Source organism: Dipodomys merriami, unplaced genomic scaffold (genome assembly GCF_024711535.1).
Source record: "Dipodomys merriami isolate MVZ:Mamm:240054 unplaced genomic scaffold, mDipMer1.0.p SCAF_453, whole genome shotgun sequence".
Classification (NCBI taxonomy): Eukaryota; Metazoa; Chordata; class Mammalia; order Rodentia; family Heteromyidae; genus Dipodomys; species Dipodomys merriami.
Genome location: NW_027206017.1, coordinates 333,421 through 339,274, shown reverse-complemented (window position 1 = coordinate 339,274; position 5,854 = coordinate 333,421). Strand labels below are relative to the sequence as shown.

General features: G+C 33.6%; 1 pseudogene; it reads right to left on the bottom strand.

Moving 5' to 3' along the window:
* Window positions 1-1,285: 1,285 nt before the first annotated feature.
* On the bottom strand, window positions 1,286-1,385 carry LOC138808551 (U6 spliceosomal RNA; annotated as a pseudogene).
* Window positions 1,386-5,854: the final 4,469 nt, after the last annotated feature.

Sequence of the window (5,854 nt, the reverse complement as noted above, 5' to 3'; positions counted from 1 at the left end):
AACTATTGGGGAAATACATGGACACCTCATTCCCACTGGTACTCAAAGTCTCTGGTTAGGCAATTCTGATGAAGACAAGGAACAAGATGAAAACGTGAGGAAGGTATCAATTGCAAGAAAATAATGGAGAAGAATCCATGCAAATTTCTTCTTTGAGATGTTGAAATTAATCGGCTTACTATAGTGCTGAGACTACTTTCCAAAAAGGCCACTCATATGTATACTAGAAATGAGGTAAGTATACCCCTCTTCATCGGGAATCCTAGAGTGGACATTTTGACATTGTCCATGAGTTGGTAGCTCAAGGCAGATATTCATGCAAGAATTCTGAATGGCTTGGCACCCCTGCACAGTGCGTTTATGTGGAATAATACCAGAATGGATTCTTTCTTACTTCATCATGATGCAGATACCAATCCCCAAACTAAAGGCCTCTTGACCTCCTTAAATATTGTTTCTCGGGATAGAAATAGCAAAGATACGCTGTATCTCCTTCTGTTTAAACATGATTTCAAACCGGACTGAAGAACAACTTGGAAGAAACTGCATTTGATATTGCCAAAAGCAAAAGTATGTATCACTAACTCTTTGAAGTTGTGGAAGGCTGTACAAATTGTTCTCCTATGTAGTCATGGTTTGGTTAAGTTTCTTAGATTTCAAAAGTGCCAGTCCATCCTTTCTGTCCCTACAAAATATTTATATAATACAAAATAACAGCAAGATCTTAATTTAAAAATTTATGGATTCCATGTTATTCTTCCACGTGAATTGCCTGACTTTGATGACAAAATGTATTCAAGAGTTTTTTGTATGCATCTATAATGATTTCTGCAGAGTTTGTGATTTTTTTAATTTTATCTTATCTGTTGAAAGAATAGTATAGAAATTAAAGATATTCCTGGTGATTGTCTGAAAAAAGTATCTATGTTTGTATAAAGTCCATAATCTATTTCATTGTCTTCTAGATATAATACTTAAAGTCACATTGTTTTATAATATATAGGTTCATTAATAAATGTGTCCTTTCAGATTACATTCCATATAGGAAAAGTTTAAGATTCCTTTTTCTTAAGTCTTTATATTATATTATTTCTTTGGGATAAAAAGATAATGTTATCTAATTTCAAGTATTGTAAAGGTTATGCTATGTAAGGGCCTTTCGAAGGTGAAAGTTTAATACACTGATGTCAAACTAACCTTTAATTCTATGAATTACAGGTTTTGTTACACTTGTATTTTTGTAATCAACTTTTTAATAACTGTTTTTCATTGCATTTGAAGAATGAAAAATATGGAATAATTCACAAATTTTCATTCCATCCTTGTGCAAGTGCCATGTTAATGTCTGTATTGTTGTAATTTGTGTAGACCTGCTGCTGAAGCATGTAGTACCCTCTAAATTTAAGTACTTAACGATGTAATCTTTATACAGGCATATATCCTTGGTTGCCTATTTGTAACAAGGAACCTTTATTGTTACTAAAAATGCTATTGATCTTATTTCTCTAAATTTCTATGTATAGTGGAAAAAACTTATATTGTTTGGTCGATTGCTCATATTTGCAATTTTTTGTCAATGACTATTTTGTCGTTTTCATTTTAAATTTGATCATATTTTGAAGCCTTTATAGCTAAGTTCAAAGGTAATGGCTTTTCAAGTACTTATTTATCAACTGAGTTAGCTTTGTGGAGCTAATGGATTCAAAGTAAGCCTTGCTTAAGAGCTACTTCTAAACTTCTGCAGCTTAAAATTTTCTAAATGAGGTCTCAGTGGTACAAATGTCTTTCTGTCCCTTCACCCTTCTTCCATGTAGGAACAGATCAACCAGAATATCTTACCTGACAGCATAGATTGTCTTACTGGAACAAAACTAATCTTAGTTACATGGGTTCATAGAGATATGAACACTTCAGACTTAATTCTTCAGAATAGAAGGTATTTTATCAAAATATAATTGTTTATTATTCCTATCATTTCAAAACTAGCTAAAGCCAAGAAGGTAAAAAAATGTTCATATTCATGTTTACCTAATATCCTGGCCTGTCTACCATCCAACCAGGCAGGAACTTGCACTACTGACTTTCTATCACCAAATATTTCCATAACTCCTGGAAAAGTCCATATGTTTTTCCTCGATATTAGGCCTTAAATTGGTAATGTTTTAATCAAAGTGTTTCCTCTTGCCTCCAGGCTGTAAATTTACAAATGGTAAAGTTTTAGGTCTAACTCTACCAAAAACTGAGGTAGAGATAATGGAATAATACTTTAAAACAGAGTTGCCTTTGATGCCCTAACCACAACGGAACATTGCATAACAATTTCTTCTATTATATATACATATATATTTTATATTTATATGTGCTGATCTTAAATTTCACACAGTGAATCTTACTAGAATTCATTGGAATTTGACAAATAAATTTAAAATTATTCCCATAAATAGATTGGAACATAAATAATTAGGTTTAGAATATATATTAGAATATAAAAAGTATCAATGCAATGTCTTCGGTATAAACTTGTGATACCTTCTAAGTGTTCTTGGTCTTCTGAATTCACATAGTAAAAAAAAAAAGCAGTATTGTTTTCCTCTAATCTAGAAGAGATTTTACACTGCTGATGTGTTTCTTGTGTTAACTCGCTAGTCCCAAAGTGTTTTTTTCCATATTTCTGAAGCGTTCTTACTGATTATACCCAAATTTTTGCTGATATGATGCCTAAAAGCTATTATTCTTCTGCAGTACCCATGGGTATGAGGATATCAGGTCCCAGTTATCTGCATCATCAGATAACATGGGCAAGACTTCTCACCTTGGCCCATGCAACATGCTAAGAGAAAGTAATTGAAGACCCATCTCATTTTCTCATTTCCTATAATATTTCAGTGCCCCAATTCCTTGCAGGAATTAGCAGTAAACAATTGTGAAATGTAAGGCAACTTAAAATGAAAGATGAGATCACAAAATATGACAGAAAGTACTGTAGTTCAAACTTTCAATTTACAGATGACCAGCCCATATGAGTAAACAAAATCACAAATGTCACAAGATTATTTTTAATACCCCTCTCCTAATGATGAATGGAAGATTTCAGTCCAGCATAAGTAGGCCGAAAAATAATTCCTGAATGTTAGATCCATAATTGTTCTACCAAGGCTAGGAAATCTTGACTTGGAATTCAAATATAATTTCGAAAACCATTAATTGAGAAGACCCTTAGTACTTCAAAACACTGGTACTTCAGTAAAACTTGGTTCTGTATTCTAAAAATGTTGTCATTCTCAAACCAATGATAACATACATTTAATCTCTTGAAAGTATATTCCTTTTCAAATAAACTTTTTATAATCATATTCACCAAAATAACACTTGACAAGTAGATGATATTGACATTAAGTTTTTCAAGTGTAGGAATCAAGTTACAATAGAGTTGATTTGTTTACCCAGCACTAATGCCAAATAAGTTCAACCATTCATTAAAGTGTAGAAATAGTATCTCGCACCATTTGCGTTGTTCAGTAGGTGCCTTCCAGAAATGTGTTAAATACATCAGCCTCCCTTAATTCAAACCCAAATATTAGCTAATAAAGTAAATTTCATCATATAAGAAGGTACATTTTAAAAAGTCACTAATAGATGCCTTATCATGTGTTGCCTTATCATATATTTTCCCTATCTGTCTAACATAGTAAGAAATATGACTTTAAGTCTTGAATATGAGTACTGATCAGAGATGTGACAAACATAAAATCTGTCTTCTATTGTTATCATATTCCTCTACAGTAGTAAATTTTAGTTTTCTTCTTTTTCCAAAATTTATAGGTAGTAGAAAATATCATCCCATGTAAAATAAAATAATCACACACCATTGTACAAAGCCATTTATAAAAACTGGTAGTTAGCTATAAATTCTAAGTGATGTTTAAACTTTCTTGTTGACTAAAGATTAATCTTCCAAAACGATGAGAATAAAATCATGTCTTGGTGCTTCACGTCTCCAGTCTTGCAAATTGTTATTGCAGATGAATGAATTATGGAAATATAAGCTGACATCATTTCAAGTATATGTGGGATTGAAACTCCTTGGAATGTATTAACAGACAGTTTAACAGAACGACTATCAGGAAGTTGAAACCAGAAAGGAATAATAGTAAAGACATAAAATGAATGAAAAATGGAACAAGGGGCAAGCACAGCTAGAATACTCAATGTACACATGTGATAAAGGAAGTCCTAAATCTGCAATAAATCTTGGAGAAAGGGTTGGTTGAGAATGATAGAAGGAGTGACTCTAATCCAGGAGCATTGGACAATTAGGTGGACATATTTAATTGTAACACAAATGCACAACCTTTTGAAATTCAGTTAAAAACACAACTACAAACAAAAACACACAAAAATCACAACCAAACAGCAATGCTTAGAGAGTATGTATATGAGCTCACAAAATTTTAATCAGTTAATGAAGGGCAGTCATGGGAAAACAAACAAAGCTGTCCAAAGAGGGCAGTTTGGGGTAGGGGAGAATCTTGAACAGATTTGAATAGATTGTCAAAGGTTATAAATCACCTACATCGACTGCAAATATTTTCTTCTGTGAGTATTCTCTTTTTTGGGGGGGGGGTCCGGTCGTGGGGCCTGAACTCTGGGCCTGGACGCTGTCCCTCAGCTCTTCAGCTCAAGGCTAGCGATCTACCACTTGAGCCACAGCTCCACTTCCGGCTTTTTTCTTTTTGCTTATGTGATGCTGAGGAATCGAACCCAGGGCCTCAGGCATGCAAGGCAAGCGCTCTACCCCTGAGCCACTTTCCCACCCCCCACACTTTGAGTATTCTTTATCTGAACTGGTTACTCCAGTCCTGAGCTACACTTTATAGCTTGTGAAGATAGAATGGAAGAAACAAGGTCAAGATCCCATTACACCACTGGAGAGAAAACAGTCCTGTATGGGTTCTCTCATCTTTCTTCACTACCTTCACTACTCTTTTCTCATACTTTTATTAAAGTAAGTGATTTTGAATTACATCTTCCCTTCTTTTTCAGAGAATTACTGTTTAGTAATTAAATGTCAATTCACAAATTTTGATGTCTTTTTTTAAAAGAACTTTGAATTTAAATTCCACTGCAACCTTGTTTCACACAGTGAGAGTATATTTCCTGGGTAAGGACAATTCTCAAGAGAACCTACAGGATTTACAGCAAGGTTTGTGAGGCTTGTTTGTTTACTGTGAAAATGAGCCATATTCACCCACATTGCTCCCTCTCAATTAAGTCTACACGGATTTCTTTGCATGAAAGCCTATTTTCCCAGACAATTTTAAATGTTCTTAATAGGCTAAGTTGTTAAAAAGTTTGAACAATTAAAATTTACCTGTCATAAATTTTAAAGCTCTTTTGAAATTCCTTTATCAGAATCGTGAATTCACCGATCATAATCCCGCCCTTACCAACAAAAAGAGTTAACATGTTGTTTTCATGATATAGTATCCATGAAACTACTATTTTCCAGTGCCTTTGTTATGCATATATATGACCATATAAGCTGATGCTGAGCAAAATGAACTCCAAGATATGGAAAAAGAAATATTTATTTGCAGTTGTTGTTTTTGATGAACTATGTGATTTCTATTTTCTTTGAGATTTTCCCCTAAGGTTTATCCTCTGCTGTGTTTGATTTTGGTACCCTGTGTATTTTGTATACATTTACCTTAATTAGTTAAGGGAACAGGAACAAAAAAAAAACGGTGAGGCAAAGGACAAAGAGCAAACCAATGCAATAGCAATTCTCACAAGACAATAAGTTGGAAATGTACATTACAACGTCTGAGGGGTATTGTGATGAAGGAAAAACTGT